This window comes from Macaca nemestrina, chromosome 6 (assembly GCF_043159975.1).
Source record: "Macaca nemestrina isolate mMacNem1 chromosome 6, mMacNem.hap1, whole genome shotgun sequence".
Lineage (NCBI taxonomy): Eukaryota > Metazoa > Chordata > Mammalia > Primates > Cercopithecidae > Macaca > Macaca nemestrina.
In genome coordinates, this window is record NC_092130.1 from 155,966,726 (window position 1) to 155,987,793 (window position 21,068).

The 21,068-nt window shown below is 35.0% G+C and overlaps 1 long non-coding RNA gene across 1 annotated transcript; it reads left to right on the forward strand.

Annotated features, from left to right (window-relative positions):
- Window positions 1-386: 386 nt before the first annotated feature.
- Window positions 387-11,361, forward strand: LOC105472984 (uncharacterized). The gene is made up of 4 exons (XR_981971.2): window positions 387-478; window positions 1,682-1,846; window positions 10,424-10,595; window positions 10,936-11,361. It is a non-coding gene; the product is annotated as an uncharacterized lncRNA (long non-coding RNA).
- Window positions 11,362-21,068: the final 9,707 nt, after the last annotated feature.

Sequence of the window (21,068 nt, forward strand, 5' to 3'; positions counted from 1 at the left end):
TTTTGGTGGAGTTTTCTAAGGTAAGGTAATTCTATATAGCCTCCAATACCCAATCGAGTATTAGCTTATAAGTCCTTTGGCTTGGCTTCCCAATAGTAAGGCAGTCTTACATTTTATCAATATAGGAAACATTGCTATTCCAATATGATGCTGTAATCCAAGCTTGTCCAATCTGCCGCCCGTAGGCTGCATGCAGCCCAGGACGGCTTTGAATGTGGCCCAAAACAAATTCGTATACTTTCTTAAAACATTATGGGACTTGTGTGTGTGTGTGTGTGATTTGTGTTTGTTTATTTGTTTGTTTGTTTTTAGCTCATCAGCTGTCGTTAGTGTTTGTGTACTTTATGCATGGCCCAAGACAATTCTTCTTCTTCTTCCAGTGGGGCCCAGGGAAGCCAAAAGAGTGGACACCCCTGCAAATCTCTTGTAATCTTGATTTGGAGAACGCTTACATTTCTACAGGCATATGACAGAAAAAGTAATTTGGTTTAAGGTTTTGGGTTTGGGGAACTGTTTGTATTTTATATTTCTTTCTTCTGTCTCTTTTTGCCCTTTGTTGATAAGAAATTGGTTTAATAATTTATTTTGTGATTCTAATTTGATAAGATTTTAGCTACATGACAAATTGCCTCCCACATATGGCAAATATTTTTCTTTAGTATGAGAGCAGTCCTTATTCAAACAGGATTTGGAAACAGGACAACACTTACAAACGCATGGATTTCAAAACCTTTTTGGTTTTAGTTTGTAAACTCTGTGGTGATGCCAGAAGACAGAGGAAACTTCTTTCTCAAGGCCACAGAGGCAATGTTGACAGTTCTAATTAATAGAATGTAAATCCCTCACTACATTCTTTACTATTTCCCCTCTCCCAAGCTCACCATATGATCATGGCCCTTCATGGCATCAGAGAACTATACCAATGGTGAAAGAAGGGAAGGAGTGGAAACCTTCTGCCTGGTCCCATTAACATTACTGTTGGTCCTTCTTGACATTTAAAAATGTATACAGTACTAACTTTACTTTCTTGCTTCTTCAATAATTGCTGTTTTGTCTCTAACAGGCTTCTAATTGATTTCCCATGATTTCAGCAGTGAGATTCTAATTGTGCTTTCCAAAACTTCTTTGACATCTATCACACTAAAATCCCAGGGCCACTCTTTGCAATAAACAAGAGTACGAAGATTTCAGTATCTCTTAGTTTAGAGATGGAGATTTTTTTTTTTTTTCCTTTTCTTTTTTTTTGAGACGGAGTTTTGCTCAGTCACCCAGGCTGGAGTGCAGTGGTACAATCTCAGCTCACTGCAACGTCCACCTCCTGAGTTCAAACAATTCTCTTGCCTCAGCCTCCCGAATAGCTGGGACTATAGGCACCACCCTCCACCCAACATCATGCCTGGCTAATTTTTATGTTTTTAGTAGAGATAGGAATTCACCATGTTGGCCAGATTGGTCTCGAACTCCCGACCTTGGTTGATCAACCTGCATTGGCCTCCCAAAGTGCTGGGATTACAAGTGTGAGCCACCACACCTGGCCTAGAGGTGGAGATTTTTAAATGGAATTAAAATCTCTAACTGCTTTAAATTTTTTAAAGAGGAAAAGGGGAAATTTTGAAATAAATGTAGTTTACCCAGTTTATCAGCTTCTAATTTGTTAACATTGTTCTCAATTGATCTTTAGATGACAATGAGCATGTATTCAGAAAATTATGAGTTGTGTAATTCAGAATAAAAATGATTGGCTCATCTGTACCCTTTGGACCTCTTGAAAGACATAAGTGGGAGAAGGAAAGCATGATATTATTTCAGAGAATCCTATGAAAGATCCCCCATTTATTCATCCAGTGTACGTAAGTCAAGCTTGTACAGCCAATGAATTTGATAAAGTGAAGGGATAATGGCCTGGTGTTGAAGTTTCTGGGAATGAATTTTGTTTTATATTAATTTAACTTATTAATGATACTTTTTTTTTCAACTGTCTTCTCTTGCAGAGTATTTTAGGAATACGAAGTTGTAGAAATAGGCTAACCTAGTCAATGAACTAGGCAACCTCACATAGCAACATACCACAAAATGACAACCTGAATTTTTAAATAAATACTAAGCCACTTTAAGTTCCATAATTTAATAACAAATTATGTAATTATCAAATAAACTGTACTTTTAATTAATGAAGTGAACATTCAGTAGCTCTCAGTTTTCTCTCTTCTGCTCCTGCTGGACTGGTCCTGAGGTTAACTAGGACTTGCTTTTCGGTTCTGTCTTACTGTTTTCCTTGTCAAAAAGCGAAAAGAGCAAAAACAAAACAAAACTCAAAGCCGAAAACAATAGGTCACTTGCCTTCCACATCTGAGGTAAATGCTCAGTTACTGGAAGTTCTAGAACCTTATATCCAGCCTTCTACTTACAGATCCTGTTGGGATTCTCGCAGACATCTCCAATTTAACAGGACAATTCCTCAATATCCACTCTTTCCCCCTTATCCTTATTTCATCTCCAGTTTATTCTCATCTTATAATTGTACTACCATTCTGGTTAAATGAAGAAACTTCAAAATCAGTTTGCCTATCCTTAACTCACTCTCACCTGAGATTTAAAAGTAAACCTTGACAAGTTAGTGTTAACAGTATACTCCCAAGCTTTGTTTTCTCCTTCATATCGGCCCCCCTTATTTATTTTCTGGACCTCTGTGATAGCCCCCCAAATCATGCATCAGACTCTGGTGTCAGGTAGCCTTGCTGAGCTGCAGTTCTGCCTCTGTGGGATGGGGATATTAAGGTTACGTATTGACTAGTGTTACAGAAAAAGTAGAAAGTAAAGAGCCAACTAAAAAATAGTTCAGACTTTGTGGATCAAGAGGCAAAAAGGAGGATATTGCAGAGCTACCTTGATAATGAGAGGACACAAATGCCTGCCCACCTTTCAGACCTGTGATGGTTGATCCAGGTCAGTGTCATGCAGTGTCCCCAGTTGCCCTCAGCTGGAGACCTTCTGAGTTGGTAGAATAAAGGTCTGAGGGGTGGCTGCAGGAGGATGTAACTGTCCTCTTCAATCTCTGCCCAGTGACATACCCCTCTTGGTGGCCTCCAGGAGAGCCCAGCCAGCCTTCCTGACTTGGCTGCTGACCTTAGGTGCTAGGGATAGAGAGATAACAGGGCGGAGGGGCATGCCAGGCTGGGTCTCCATGGCCACCAGTGCATCTTCCAGGGTTGTAACCAGGGACTATACAGATACACATGGTGGGCAGGATTTGACTGGTGAGCTGTTTGCAGACCCCTGAGATATTATAGTATACAACAGATTTAGGATAGTATATGGCGCACAGTAAGCTCTCAATAAACAACTATTGGTGTTATTAATGAAAATAACACCACCTTAAAACCATTCAGCCTTCACCCTTGGACTTGGAATAATTGCTCAATGCCTAACATGACCTACAAAGATCTTCATGATTTAGTTTTTGCTCTGTCCCTACCCACATATACTGCCACTTCTCCTTGTCCGTGACAGGTAATGGAATGATATTACAATCAGACCAGGTCCCATGTTGGATTTTCCTCGTCTCTATACCCGGGTCAATATTATTACTCATTAATCCACTTAAAGCTCAGGTCATTAGTGAGATCTTCTCTTGCCCTTACCAAGAAATAGGACCTACCTGTTATTATTTATTTTAGAACTTGTTTGTTTCCTTCTTGGTTTTTAAAACAATTACAACAACTTCATCAAGGTGATTTTCTTTTTCCTTGCTTTTCTCTTCTTCTGGGGTTCAAGCTCCATGAGAACAGGAATCATGTATGTGATATTTATCTTTATATTTCCATAGCCTATAACAAGGACAAGCATAGAATGGTGATAAGTAAATATTTCTGGGTTGTAAATAAAGAAAAAAAGGGAACTATATTTGGCTAAATGAACCATATTCCCTAATTCTTTGCCTGTAATAAAAAAAAAAAAAAAACTTGGATCATTTTCCCAAATTCATCCATTATTTGCAACATTTGTTAAACAATGTTGAATAAACAGATAAGCATATATTTTAAATTCTTATAAGTGAACTCATGTCTGGGAAGTAATTATACAACCTCTTCTTTTGCCATGGTTTCTAAATAATGTATTATTTGTAAAATATATTATTAGATTTTCAGTGTTTAAAAATGCATTGATAGGTTCTTGAATAACAGAATAAACTTTATAGATGAAGAGGGATACACAGAACTATTTAATTTTTAAAAATTGCTACTCTTGATAACATTATTAAATTATTGTAAACATTTTCATCAGGCTTCCCATTAAAAATAATTTACATGAAAAATAAAGCAAAACTTAAATATGTAAAAATTAGTACCAGATGCAATGGCTGATGCTTGTAATTCTAGCACTTTGGGGGGCTGAAATAGGAAGTGAACTTAAGGACAGGAGTTTGAGATCAGCCTAGACAACATAGGGAGGCCTCAGATCTACCAAAAATATATATTTCTTTAATTAGCTGAGCTTTGTGGTGCATACGTATAGTCCTAGATACTTGGAAGGCTGAAGCAGGAGAATCACTTGAGCTCAGGAATTCAAGTGAGCGATGATCGTTCTACTGTACTCCAGCCTGGGTAACAGGGTGAGTCCTTGTCTCCAAAATACATAAATAAAAGAAAATATTTAAAAAATTAATTTTCCATTAAAAATTTAAATAGTGATTAAAATTTTTAAAATTGCTTTAATAAGCATCAAAATTAAATCAGAAATGTAATTAATCAAATTACATTGAATGTTTTAGTCATTTTAAACTGACAAAATCTTCAATTTCTTATGAAAATTGATTACAAAGTCAGTTATCACACTATAATAAAAACTAGGTGTCATTTTGCTGCCCCATTTTAAAATTAGTGGTTTTCATTTCCTGTTTTCTCATTGCTCTATTCGCCCTGGATTAACACCACAGAATTTTTGTCATTTGTTCTAATACACTTTGAAGCATTCCCTGTGTTTGCAACATCTTACCAAATGCAAAGAGGAGAAAAAAAAAATCCGTCTAAGACTAGAGAAAATAGGGAGAGCTGTGTGGATAATTTATTGATTCTAGAGGTGAATGCAATATCTAGCTGTATAGTCCAGGGAAATCCAAATCCAAGCCAGTGTGTGATGATTCATCTGTGCCAGTCAAGGTTCTCTTATTATAATATGGGTCTTGAATACTTTCTCCTTCGTAGGACTTTAATTTGATTTATCCATATTGTTTATCTCAGAAGTCATATGTATTTCAAACTTCATATGGTCAGCATTATTTAACAAAATATCCTGAATTATTATGTATGATGACTTGGTATATTAAGGTTATTGAAATCCTACAAAAATCAAAAACATGATACTAAGTTGCATTACATAGACTTTTTATCTACCAAGAGATGAAACATTGACTCTGTTCACTTAGCCCTTAGGGATAAATGGTACATTTGTTGTCTTAAAGCACACTTTTGGCTTGGTTTTCAGGGCTTTACCTATGAAAGATAAGTTAGCTCCTAAAAAATGTTGTGATTTTACTTACTTTAACTTTTGGGAAGCAATTTTCACCAGCGTACTGGATTGAATACTAGCAAAAGGCTGAGATCTGCCTGATTTTGTTGTTATTGTTTTACTTGACTTGCTGTCCTTTGTTGGACCCTAGTAGAATTAGTTCTTTATCTTTGAAAGTCAGTAGCTCACTGGAAAATCTGTTGATGTTGATCATTTCATATAAGTTTGTTAAAACTATAGTATAATCTTCTCTCTGTGGTTTCCTTTGATCCTTCATTCCTTTATTTTATGCCTATAAACATGAATGCTGTTTTATGATTTTAGTTTTTACAGAAATGTTATTTGTGCTTTCAAATGCTGTTTTCATATTTTGGTACTCTCATTCCTAACATTTAAACACTCTTCGTATAATTCTGCATTCTGTTATTCTCTTAAGCATCTTCACCATGGCCATGTATTTGTCCTAAGGTTGTCAACCTTTTTCTCTTGACATTGCTCTTTTAGTCAATTCTGTAATAATACTATTTTAGTTCTTAACGTTTTTCTTAACTCTGAATTTTACTCTTTCATCTAATTGTGGTTTTTTATCATCTGATATGTGACTTTTAATTTATTTTGTATTCTACGTCATTCCTTTCTGAGCCATGTATTTGTAAGGATAATTTTTGCTGTGTTTTGGGGTATATTTTTTCCATAGGGAATATGTACTCTCTCTCTCTCTTTCTCTTACACACACATATGTATAGTGATAAATATATATATAGTACATGTGTGCATGCAAACATTCAGACACGTGTACAATAAGTGCACACACACAGACACATGCACTTATTGAATTCTTTCTTTTTTCTACTTTTTCATAATCTTAAATCTTACTTCTATAATATTTATGTTTTAAGAAAAAGTCTATGTAACCTTTGTGTTCAGATGCTATATGAATAAATTTCCTCTTATTTTCTGTCCACTTCAGTTAAAATCTATCTTAGCTCCAAAGTTTTATTTCAAAGATGATATTAAACTGAATCTATAGGCAGTAGTATTCGATAGTTAAATGCTAAACTTATTTTCTGTGTGCACATAAATTTTGCTTGCTTTTACTTGCCTTTTTTCCACAAAGTATAAGTAGGATTAATTCTTTGATTTCTAGAAGTTTCTTTTTTATTTCCCTGCATACTTCTTCTCAAAAATTGCAGTACTTCCTTTTTGTTTTTTCTTTTTATTAAAACTTAATGTTACATTTATTTTCATTTTAAATAAATGAAACTACTTATTTTAATTTCAGCTAAAGAATGTGTAGTCTGTCTTTACTCATATTTTTTCCAACAACACGTGTCTTCTTGTTATGTTATTCTCAAGTTAGGTAGTTCAGTGTACTTAAAATTAACCCAAAGGAAATCATACATAAAAATAAGATTATTTTGAAGAATTTGAAAAGATGGAACATCAAAATTAGATTTTACAGGAAATAGCACCTTTTCCACATCTTTCTCCTTCAACTGATACCTGTAACATTTTTAAAAACATCTTTACAAGTAGCCATTAAGACTATTTGGGAATTTCTGGTTATAGAGAAGCCCAATTAGATTGTTTTACAACAGAGTCGTCCAAATTTTGGCTTCCCTAGGACACATTGGAAGAAAAAGACTTGTCTTGGGCCACACATAAAATACACTAATGCTAATGGTAGCCAATTAGTTAAAAAAAATAGCCAAAAATCACCTGCTGTTTTAAAAAGTTTACGAATTTGTGTTAGGCTGCATTCAAAGCTGCCCTCAGCTGCATGCTGCCCATGGGCCACAGGTTGGACAAGTTTGTTTTAGAAGGTAGCAGCTTAATACTTTTAGAAACTATTAGAACTGCTTTTGAATATTGAATTAACGATAGTCTTCCCCTCATAACCACAAGTCTTAGACCTTTCTCTGAGCACATAGTTTGATTCCTCGCTTACAGAAAATGAAATTTCAAAGCATTAAAAATTTGCTTAGCATAATTATGAAAGTTATGTTTAAACATTGTAAAATCTTCTTGTCATTTATATCGATTACTTTTGCTTGATAAGTACCCTGAAATAAAGCAAAGGCATCTGATCACATACTGCATTATTGGGCTGAACAACATAGAATGAGAATATCTTCCTTTATACATTATCAAAAATTAGAAAACAAAAATCATCCTTATTGGGTAGAGAGGGAGACAGAGATCAAGCTAGGAAATCATAAAACATAATGAAAATTTCTAACAGCAACTCCTCCCCCAATTATAATACATATCAATTTCTCATATACAACAAAGGGAGACAATTTTATGCCAACTATATAATAACATAATATCAGTTTTAACATATATTCCAAAGTCAGAGATGTTAAAATAGTGAAAAGTGTTTAAGAGTTGACAAAATGTGGTATTTTAAAATGTAATATGCCTCTATAATTTACTTCTTTTTCCTTTGGTGTGCTTGCTTAACTAGTGTGCTACACAGGTGCTGAATCTATTTTCTGAATAATCTCGTACTGTCAATGAAATTTAAGAGGTATTCACTGACTATGCATGCAGCAAAAGGAAAAAAAGGATTAATTTTGCCTGAGGTTGGCAGGTAGGGTCAAAAAAAGGTTTTAAAAATAGAAAATATTTAACTTGAAGATAGTAATAACATGTCGTTCTAAGGCTGAAGTAATAAAATGTCGTTCTGGGCAAAGTCAGGGAGATATGAACAAACCGATGCACTCAGAAGAACATAGATCATTTAATATTCCTGCAGCAGGAACTCAAAGTGTAATGGGAAGAAAAAGAGATTGTCGAATAACAGATTGAATGATAAATTCCCCCAACAAATGACAAAGTTTAAGCGTTCAGAAATATCATATTTTTCATCTTAAAAACGTTGAGTGAAAAAGAAAGTGTCTAATAATCAACACTTTTATTTATACTACTCTTCAAAATGTGTACTAATAAGAGTATAGAAATTGGTTTTCCCAGTGGGAAAAAAAACTGCAATAAATGTATCTTTTGGATTAAGTATTATGGAAAACATTAATAGCTAACCAATTAAAATAATCTGTTTCACGTGAAATTGATTTCTTCTCTTTGCTTCTGTAAGAAGTCTAATTCATACGAATGTTTGCATTAGAGTGAAAAATTTATAATAAATAGTAATTAAAGTAGGAAAGTACAAGTATCTACATAGAGGGTATGAGATTTGAAGATTAGTATCAATATAACACATTGCTAATAGGATATATGTTTTATTTGTGTTACTAGTGGAAAGTATTTTTTCTATTTATTTATAAAAATTATTTTTAATTTATTTAATTCAGTCAAAAATTATACAGTTATAGCCTAATAATAAAATATATATCTAAACACAATGAAAATTTGATTTAGAAAGAGCATTTTTGAGTTTAAGATTCCACACTTCTGATGTTATGTTCTAGAAAGGTATTATAGTATGAATAAACATTATAAATGGAAGGAAAAAAGTTAAAATGTAAACCTGAGTCATAGAATCAAACAGTTAAGTAATTATGTGTTTTGAGCAAGTTGTGTGAGCTACAGCTAACTGAAACACAGTGTATTAGTAATGGTTCCTCCAAGAAACTGGAAATTCAAGCTGGGTAATTAGAAGAGAGGTTTATAAAGTTGCTCTTTATAGAGGTTTGGGTTGTGTTTAAGAGTACCCAAGGGATAATGTATTACCAGAACTAGTAACTAGAAGAAACTATTCACTTTCCTAATCCTGCAGGATGAAAGGAAGAGCTCAATAGTGTAAATCTGCAGAAAATAAATAGAAAGGATGGAGAATAGTCTATGACTGTCAGTGATAATACCATGCCTTTAAGGAATCCAGCAAAGCAGTCGTGCAGCCCATAACGTTGCCTCAGTCAATGACGTACCACATATACGATGGTGGTCACACAAGATTATAATAAAGCAAAAAAATTTCTACCGCCTACTTACATCTTGATGATCTTGACCCTGTGTAGTAATAGGCTAATGTGTGTGTGTCTTAGCTTTTAACAAAAAAAGTTTAAAGACTAAAAAAATAAATAAATTTAAATTTTTAAAAATAGAAAACAGTACGTTGGATAGGGATAGAAAGAAAATATTTTTGGAGAGTTTTACAATGTGCTTGTTTTAAATTAAATGTTATTACTAAAGAGTCAAAAAAATTTAAAATGTTTATAGAGTAAGTAAGTTACAGTAAGCTAAAGTTAGCTTATTATTGAAGAAAAAAGTTTCATAAATTTAGTGTATGCTAAGTACAGTATAAGTCAACAGCAGTGCACAGTAATGTCCCAGGCCTTCACATACACTCACCACTCACTCAACAACTCGTAGAGAGCAGCTTCTAGTCCTGCAAGCTCTATTCATGGTACCCTATACAAGTACACCATTTTTAGTTCTTATACTGTGTTTTTACTGTACCTTTTCTATATTTAGATATATTTGGATATCAAATGCTTACTACTGTGTTGCAATTGTCTACAGTATTTAGTTTAATAACCTGCTATGCAACTTCGTAGCCTACGAGTAATAACCTATACCTTATAGCCTGGATGTGTAGTAGGCAATATCATTTAAATTTGTGTGAGTGCACTCTATGATGTTCACACTATACCGGAATTCCCTAATACATTTCTCAGAACATATCCCGGCTGTTAAGTGATATGTGATTGTACATCTCTAAAGTGCATGCTCCTCCAGCACTCAGATTTGTTGCTGATGGCTTCCTTCATGCACAACTAGATACAAAAGTAATGAGAAGTCATTGAGGCAGTGTGTATACATTAGCTTTCTAGAACACAACACAGTGTAGAGAAGGTTAGAGAATGTATTTAAATAGGCAAAAGGATATCTAGGAGAGAGTATCACTTTTTCCCTATTCTCCCAAAAGTGTCTGTTCTTGTCTTTTATCCAGGTGAAAGACTTACATCCTTAACACAGGCGTCTTGTTATATCCTTCTCTCCATGTCCAAGTGGTATAAGATCTAAAGTGCAAAGGACCAGAAAGATGTAAGGAGGCTATGAAGACAACTCTGGACTGATTTTAACAGGGAACAAGAAAGTTGCCATAGCCCTTAGGCAAACTGGTAAAGAAGAAGACAAACATTATTTTATTATATTGTGTGGCTAAATATAGGAATTTTCATTAGATTCCCAGGTAGAAAACACTGGAAGCTTTGCCAGTTATTAAGTTTGTTTACTCCCATCATACATTCTGGGAATGAAAAAATATACATAGAATAAATTCGTAGTCTCATTGGACCCACTGCAAGAAAGAATCAAACCAAGACTCCAACAATCATCAAAAGCCTGCACTCTGTGCAGATCATGATAAGATGCAAAAATTCAGATATCATTGTCGGTTCAGAGGTGGTACCATAAACCCCAAAATGCTTGAATGCTTTCCTTATTTTTCTTTTCTTGAAGGTTTGTCATCTGTTAAATTTCTGAAATTCCTTCTGCAAAACCTTTGGAAAAGATTCATGGTAAAAACATGTGTCATGTTGCTGAGTCCTTCAAAACATCCAGATTTCTCCTCAATGGACGACCACTGACTCAATAGATTGGCACCCGAGTTACCTCTCTGTCTTGCAACCATAGAATTTTTCTGCGAATATATGTCCTGCAACCCCTTAGTAGGCTATAAATCTATGTTATTCATTGAAACTCTACATTTTGTTAACCATCACTGCAGATCTCTGCATATTAAATTTTGTTACCATTCCTGCCTTGACATTTACTGGGATATTTGCATCCACCTTGTCTCTGGAGGGCAAGAGCTAACCTTGCCTCTAGCAACTTTGAATCCCAATACTTCCATTGAGATTCAGGAAATCCAAGGCTATTGCAACATCTTTTGTCACCGTCCTAGCCACTAGATTGATGATGGTCACACACAGGCTTATACAAACGCTAGTGCCCTTATAATCAAAGTTTTTTTCTCAATGCTTGACAAAGGCATTACCTTTAGACCATTGCATAGCACATGGCCAATGGCTGTATGATCAGGTAATATCAAATATTTCAATACCAACAGTGTAATCCACATGAGGCTTCTGATTCCTTCCTGTATATACCCCCTAGAACTGATATTTTAACTGCATTGCTAATTGCTGGAGCTTTCTCTTGAGTACAGGCTTCAACCAGCCAGAGTAGCTGCTGACTATTAACATTCATCCCACATGCTAGATCCAAACATTATATTCCATGTTTCAGGTAAGGACAATTTATAAATAGATCGGGTGGCATTTATCATTTTAAAATTTCATCCTCCTTTGCCTAGTACCCCCAGAGTGTTTAACATTCTCATACATACTTCTCAGACTCTTGTTAATTGAAACTGATTCACTTTTGTTACTTCACTGTGTATAGAGTCTTGGAGTCAACTATGTTTCTCATTTGGTGTATGTTGGACAACTCCTATGGCCCTGAAGGTAATGACTGGCATACAGCATGGGCTTTGCAGGGCAAGTAGCCCCCAAATACATTTAAGAATGCTTTTTTTCTGAAGGGAAATTCTAGTTCTCTCAGAAAGAGTTTGAATGTATGTCTCTGCTAGGGAGATTCAGGAGTACTGTGTCGGGGGAGAAGAGAGTCTAGAAAGTTCAGCTGGATTTGTGTCTTCCCAATTTTTTCCATCTATATCTCAAGGAGTCATTCTTTCTCAATCAGTGAATTGAGCATTTTATTGACACTGCAAATCTGCAACTCCTACAGCAAGCTCTGGTTATTGTTCCTCAGCCACATCTGCTCTGTAACTAGCAGAAGTAATGAACTCTTCAAAACTGTCATTGAGAATTTCTAACTTTCCATTTATTGTGTGAGTTGAGTATTCACAACCTTTATTTTGTTCTTGTACTTGAGTATACTTTCTAGGGTTCTTAGGTATAGCCAACAACAATAAAAATATTTTCATCATTATTATCATCAAAAGGATAAAATTCCAAAGAAACTTTATCTCCTGAAGCCTAGTTTTGAATTGCATGTCTTCCCATGCTAATAGCAGTGATATTTTGAAAATATTTATACAACTTTCCAGTGTCCAATTTTTCCTCAAAACCAATATATCCATAGGTTTCTCAGTATGTCTACAATTCAACCCCAGGATACTATTTCTAAGGTTTGTTTCTGGGAACTATTTCTGATACCAATTACAATGTTATTTAAGGCTAATGAGAAAAAACAATAGATGGCACATTAAAATCAATATTTAGGGGGATGTTTAATAAATCAAATCCTTTTACAAATTGAGTGCGTGTTTTAGGGAATTAAAAAGGAAAAGATAAATAGTAATACAGAGCAGTTGAGTTAGTAGTCTGTTTAGACATTTTTAATAACTGGCTTTCTAGAAAAAAATCCAAAACAAAAATAAACCAAAAAACCTAATTTGTAGCTATGCTATTTTCCATGATGTGAATGCTCCCACCATGACTGATTTCAAGGTGACACCATGGCCTTAATGAAGACAGAGTCGGGAAGCAATGGCCACAACTAGATCTCAGAAGATGGTAAGTGGTATCAACAACTACAGTGTATTCACACCACTGCCTGGGGTTAGCAATAGCAGGAAGGTTTTAAGACAGATAGACCAGAAAAGGCCAGGGAAAAAGTTACCTAGAATCAGAGATGGTAATTGCATGGAGAAGGATGTCCAGTATGAATGATGCAATCAATTCATTGAATCTTGTAGAGTGGAGTAACCTTTCAATCTCTTGTCAGTGCAAAGTGTTGACCTAACTGAAACCCTAGGTCAAGGGAACCCATGATGCAGTATATAAGGGCCTGTCTCCCAGACACAGAGCAGCCAGAAAGAAATGAGAAGTAGATAGCACGCGTTAAACAAAAGATATCCAATATATATACATACATTTTTGTTTTTGTCTTATCTACTTCACGGTTGCTTGTGCATTTTAAATATATATTTTTATTGATGTTTTCTGAGTGTACTATTCAATATAATTATCTGGCATACAAGTGGGAGAAATAATAACTCACCATATTTCTTGTTACTGAAAACCAATGGAAGTGTTATGTAATTGTAATTCATAATTAAAATTCCAGGCACATAACTGACATAGGATTCTGAGTGCTTGTGGACATATGGTCACTTCCCCCAAAATTAGGAAAAATGTTACCAAAAAATTGTCAGTAAGAATCCTTGCACACATCTGTTTTGTAACATCACTCTCCTCATCGTTGACTTTTCCTTGTCATTAGAACTACTTGTAATACGTCTCTGAACTAGAACTGCTCATTTGTCTACATGAACCATAATTTTCAGCCAGAAGGATCCCATTGTCGCTCAAATGCATTATGTAAATTTATGCATTTTTTTCTCTACTTCTTCTCGTTGATCTTTGTCTTACCTCTGTAAGCCCAGCGGAAGTTCAAACTGCTCTATGAAACTTTTTCCAAGCACACCAAGTGCTTTTTCTCCCTCTTCTGAATTTCTAATTAAATGTAAAAAAAAAATAAAATAAAATAGGATGTCATCCATGCCACCCATTCATTACATATATTCCCATGCCTGAAAATTTACTTAGAAGGCAATAGACTTTTTTTCCATTTAGACGTTCCAGGCATTAAGTCTATAATATAGGATTTTACTGATTTAACAATTGTCTTATTTGTACTGTTATAACAAAATACCTGAGAATGGGTAATTTATACAGAACAGAAATTTATTCCTCAAGTTCTGAAGACTAGGACATTCAAGATCAAGGCAGTAGCATTTGGCATGTTGAGGGCCTTCCTGCTCCATCTTCATAGTGGAAGGAGGAGGCAAGAGAGGAAGGAGGGGGCAAAAAGGAGACAAGAGAGTGGCAAAGCTGTGTTGGTAGCAGAAGAGCAGAGGCGAGAAGTTACTCCTGCCAGACCATTTTTAGTGGCATTAGTCTATTTATGAAGGTGGAGCCTTCCTAAGCTAAATATCTCTCATTAGGTTCCACCTCCCAACACTGTTGTATTATAAAAATAATAATTTTAAATAAAGTCTAAAAGATAAAGATTGAGAAAACACAAAGTAATACCTAAAGTCATGAGAATAGAAAATATAATTCAATGAAGTAAATGAAATCTAAATTATAGTGGCATATTGAAGGCAGGACCATGAACTAGAAATATAAAAACTATGTAAGAAACAATAAGAGAATAAATAATAGACATGTCATATATGGGATATATTGGTAAATTGATATTAAAAATGTTATTTCTTTTGATCAAAAGTATGACATTCTCCTTTACTGAACAACTCATCTAGTTGAAATTCAAAATATAAAATCCTTTTAATGAACTGTAACTTCTTGGGAAGCCTACAACCACACAACAATAAAATCACTTAAAGCACAAAAATCAACTGGCTTCAAATTAAAAAAAAATAATAAAATAAGAAAACACATTAGTTGTTTCTCTTTGTTATAAGCAATTACTCTCTTGAAAAAGTAATTAATATATTTTTACAAGGTCAGATAAAGCCTTAGTGTAAAATTACCTGTATTATATATTTAATGAAATACATAGATAGACATAGATATAGATATGGAGATTTTATATATATATATATATACACACTTGTATGTATACACACATATATGTGTGTATATATATACACGTATATATATATACACACACACACACACATATATATATAAATCTGCTCAGACTGCCTTAATAAAATGTCACAGACTGAATGGCTTATATAACACACATTTATTTTCCTACTGTTCTGGAACTGCAAAGTCCAAGACCAAGGTATTGGCAAGGTAGGTTTTATTATGAGACCTCTTCTATTGGTTTGTATGTAGCCGTCATTCACTGTATACTCACATAATCTTTTTGTGTGATGAGAAAAAGAGGTAGAGAGAGAAAGAGAGAAAGAGAGAGAAAGAGTGCACAAAGTCTTCGGTGACTCTTTTTTTTTTTTTTTTTTTTTTTAGTTTTACTTTAAGTTCTGAGGATGCATGTGCAGAACGTGCAGGTTTGTTACATAGGTATACATGTGCCATGGTGGTTTGCTGCACCTATCAACCTGTCATCTAAGCTTTAAATCCCACTTGCATTAGACATGTGTCCTAATGGAACCAACCCAAATGCCCATCAATGAGAGACTGGATAAAGAAAATGTGTCACATATGCACCAAGGAATACTATGCAGCCATAAAGAAGAACGAGTTCATGTCCTTTTCAGGAACATGGATGAAGCTGGTGCTTCTTCTTATAGGGACATTTATCATACATGATGGAGACCCACCCACATGACCTCATTTAACCTGAATTACTTCTTAAAGCCCCCAATTCCAAATATAGCCACTGAAAGTTAAGGCTTCAACGTATGAACTTTAGGGAACAAGAACATTCAATCTATAACTATGTGTATATATAGAAATATGCATACACAGAAATATGTATACATTTGTAGAAACATGTATTAATTATATTCTTGTTTATCTGGTTAGCTAGCTACTACTTACTTGTCCTTAAATGATGTACAATCGAAATTATTTTTAAAAATACGTTTTTAATATATAGATTCATTTATATATAAATTTGAACGACATATTCAACTGCATTTTTATTAGGCTTAAATGCTTAATAAAATAGAACTGTCATAATCTTTACAAAATGTATTAAATTATATTTTAAAAATTATTATTCTCTTTTGTTATCCTCTGTTTAGCTGTTTTCCTACATTAAGACTAAGCTGTAGCCTCATGTCCTCATTAATTCTTTTGTTCAACCTAACTAATCATTATCTACTCACTCTCTGCCCCTCTGCAGCAATATTGTCTTTGTTTACCATCTTTCAAAGTAAACTTGTGTTTTATTATCTTTTGTGCATATTAATGAATGTGTCAATACAAGAGATATTTTTAGGCAACAACTTTGAAGAATTTTGATTACTGATCAAGTATGGAAAGCATGGATTTCAGGGGAAACAAAATGCCTGAGAGGGTTTTAACCACAATAACTGAGAACAGGAATTAGGAATCCCCAGAGAAACTCTGTTACCTTAAGGTTTCATGGAAATTGTCATCTTGGTTTTAAACAAATTGAACTCATCTTTTGAAACTGACACTTCAGTGTTTTAAGTTATTTCTAATGAAAAAAGTTGTTTTCTAGTAAGAAAAGTCAGATGTTGTTGATGAAAGTATGTCTTTAACTAGATAGAGGTGATTGACTTTTTTGAAAAGGGGACTGGCTAAGCGTATAGGAAGGTCTAGTGATGCTTTCTACAGAAAAACTGGGTTTCACATGAGATCGCTTAATTTTATAAAGTCTTACAATGTTAAGGCAGGATATAAAAATGAATCATATATTCACGAATACTTGAGAATGGAAATTTCTCAGCCTAAGCCCTCCAGGGATGCAAATTGTCATGTACTAGCACTTTAACAGGTAGTACAATGCCAAGGACAACGAGCAAGAGAACAAGGGTCTAGACATGCAGGAATGTGTTACTGAGCTAGTCACTTCTTGGTGTCAAATGCAACTAATTAATTTCCTGGAACTGTTTTTGAATGTCCTCATGAACCAATTTAGGACATTAATCACTAGGGATCAGGAGATTTAGGTAGAGTGCTCTTAACTTTAACTAACTCCTCTTTTAACTTCCACTTTGCATTCACAAGCATGAGGTCTTGAGCAAGTGCCATAGCTTCTTATTCTTTAGCTTCAACAAAGAATCCCCACCATAGGAGAGAAGCAGCATCCAGCAGAGACTAGGTGATGTACTGACAGAGACTGCTGGCTTGGTCAGTTAACCTAAGTGGCTGCAGCAAAATTAGTGGGAAAAAAATCCCAGAAGTCAGTACAAAATGTGTCACTCAAGTGACACACTAGGCAACAAATAGTGGCCTTCCACTTTTAAAAAATAAGAAAATGCAGCTCCGATGCTTATAAGATACAAATAAATCATACATCAAGAACCTGTATTACAGGACAGGCATGGTGGCTCACGCCTGTAATTCTAGCACTTTGGGAGGCCAAGGTGGGTGGATCACCTGAGGTCAGGAGTTTGAGACGAGCCTGGCCAACATGGTGAACCCCCATCTCTACTAAAAATACAAAAATTAGCTGAGTGTTGTGGTGCATGTCTGTAATCCCAGCTACCTGGGAGGCTGAGGCAGGAGAATCGCTGCAACCTGGGGAGGTGGAGGCTGCAGTGAGCCAAGATCACACCTGTGAACTCCAGCCTGGGCAACAGAGCAAGACTCCGTCTCAAAAAAAAAAAAAAAAACCAAAAAACAAAGAATCCATGTAATCTGTATCACATAAACCCCAACTATATGTTCAAATAGTGTGACAAGGACATATATTTTATTATTTATTTATTATTTGATACTTTATATTCCATATTAATTCATTTTTTGCTTTATCTGATCATCTCTAGGCCTGCAGATAAACTTTTCATTTTTAGAACCAGTGGCAGTGCCTTAGCCATCTTTTCATTTTTTTATTATTTTTTAAATCTGCTAACTCCTTATCATTCTATAATATTCATTAAGGACTTTGCATATGATTTGTAGCGTTTCATTTTTATCTCACACTCTGTTACCATCTTGCGTAAATTCCATTATCAGTATGGATGTTTCTGCCCTAATGAATACAATAGCCTCAAGTGACTTGGTTTATTCATCATGACTTTCTTACCCACTTCTGCCTTCTATTCCTATAGCTTTGACATCCCTAATTGCTTCATACCTAAAGCCACAAACTTGGTCTTGTTTTTTTTATCTCACAACAATTTCTTATCTTTCCAGATTTTTTACTCAATTAGTCTTGGCATTATTGTTATGCCTCATATCACTCGTATTACTTTGGCATTTTTCAGCTTATTCATTTCAGCAATTCTATTTTTTAATCTAAACAGTTTAGATTTTAGAGTTCAGATTTCCAAACCTTACTTTGTCAATATGATAAATTAATGTAACTATTTAATTTTCTTTGGTCAGTCTTGAAAAAGAGGGAGAGAGAAAAAATACTGGAAACTTGCAAGAAATAGCAGTATTTCTACTGAAAACCTGTAACTATAGATCATTGATAACAATCAAACCAGCAAGCAATTCCAAATGAAAATTATCTCATGATCACCAACTTCTTCCACCAAGTCACCTACCTCAATTCTAAGTAGAGCATCTTCCTAATATTTGTTATTTTTTGTTGAGGTGGTCCTTTGAGGACTCAAATAATAGAGACTCCATAACCTCTTATGAAATTAACATCAATATTTTCTCTGTTTTGTGCACTCGGAAGTGAATTCATGAAAAGTCAATTTGGGCCAAAGATATATCAAATGAAAGGATCAAATTTACAAAACTGAGTGAAGAAGGATGAAGCTGTCTCGGTGGACATTCTTCTCAGGGGGCATACTTTGTCCCCATCTTTTCACCACAGCCTGCCCTGGATCGTGCTCTGAATTGGGGATGTTCTCTATGTAACTGAATCTTCAGATGAGGGATTTAAAAGTGAATGGTGGCCTTCCTATGCCTCCCAACTGCTTGGCAACTCCCCAACTCACCCAAATCTGCATTTCTAGCCCATCCCAGAAGTATATGGAGATAAACTGAAGGAATTTAAAGCATATAAGACAATTGGTTATTGTCTCATATTGCCTCCGCTGCTGCTGCTGCTGCTGCTGCTGCTGCTGCTGCTGCTTCTTCTTCTTCTTCTTCTTCTTCTTCTTCTTCTTCTTCTTCTTCTTCTTCTTCTTCTTCTTCTTCCTCTTCTACTTCTTCCTCTTCTTCTTCCTCTTCCTCTTCCTCTTCCTCTTCTTCTCCTTTAATACAGGGTCTCACTCTGGTGTCCAGGCTAGAGCACAGTGGTATGATCATGGTTCAGTGCAGCCTCAACTTCCTGGACTCAAGTGATCCTCCTGCCTCGGCCTCCCTAGGAGCTAGGACTAGGAGTAAGCACCACCATACACTGCTTTTATTTTTTATTTTTTCTTATATACAGATGGGGTCTCACCGTGTTTCCCAGGCTGGTCTTGAACTCAAGTGATCGTCCTGCCTTGGCCTCCCAAAGTGCTGGGATTACAGTCATGATACACATAAACACACACACACACATATATCTGCATATATGTGTGTGTGTGCATATGTGTATATAATTTCCTCATTTCCTACATGAAAGGTAGCATGCTATAAATACTATTTTGAACTTTGTTTTTAACTTACAATATATTCTGGAATCTTACCTTATTACTTCATAAAAATATTTCTAAGTCTTATTGCCAGCTGCATAGTATTCCAATGAGTAGATGACCATCATTTATAGAAACTTTTTGTTTCATTACTTATGCATGTGGGAATTTTCACAATAGCAGTGACTTGGAACCAACCCGAATGTCCATCAATGATAGACTGGATTAAGAAAATGTGGCACATATACACCATGGAATACTATGCAGCCATAAAAAAGGATGAGTTCATGTCCTTTGTAGGGACATGAATGAAGCTGGACACCATCATTCTGAGCAAACTGTCACAAGGACAGAAAACCAAACACTGCATGTTCTCACTCATAGGTAGGAATTGAACAATGAGAACACTTGGACACACGATGGGGAACATCACACACCGGGGCCTGTCATGGGGTGGGGGGATGAGGGAGGCAGATAGCATTGGGAGATATACCTAATGTAAATGACGAGTTAATGGGTGCAGCACACCAAAATGGCAAATGTATACCTATGTAACAAACCTGCACATTGTACACATGTGCCCTAGAACTTAAAGTATAAGAATAATAATAATATTTCAATATTTTATAATTTGAAGGATTTTCTTGTAAATAAACATGTCAATATATATATTCATAATATTGGAGGCAAATTGTCAAGGTGTATATTTAGAAAAGCACTTGGTGGATCAAATGTAAATGAATTTGTAATTTACTGTGTAATGACAGACCATCCTTCAAAGTGATTTGCTAGTTTAGGTTCTTCCAGTTATCCAAGTGCTTGTCATTTGACAATTGATTTTGTTTACAGTGGGTTTCATTTTGTTTTGATTTGTTCCTTTTTTTTTTTTTTTTTTTGGCCAGAGCATTCTCTTTTTAATGACATTAGGATACCAAAATGAAGGTTTTATGTAGTTACCTACAAATGGAACCAACTGGTTTATACCAATTTTACTAAAGGTCATTTGATAGGAATAGAACAGCATTAAACTCAGGAACTTATGAGATTCTAAACATGTATAGATTCTACAAGAATTAATACTGTAATTTTTAGATGGGTATAGATACTATTGTGGTAATACTAAACAGATAGATGGATAAATAACACTGAAGATGAGAAAAACGATTCCAGAAAGAGATTTAAAATATGGACAAATAGATTGTATGTCATTCTGGTGGAAAGGAGAGAGGGAAGAGTAAATGGAATACTCAGGGCTGACGGAGGAGGGGAAACCGGCAAAAAGACATGGAAACAGAAAGAACCAGAAATATTCTTGGCATTTGCAGAGAAATGGAAGGCTGAATATGCTAAAGTGGATAAGCAGGGGATTTAAGATAGGAAGAGGCTGACAGAGAGAAAGGAGGCCTACTGAAGTTTGAAA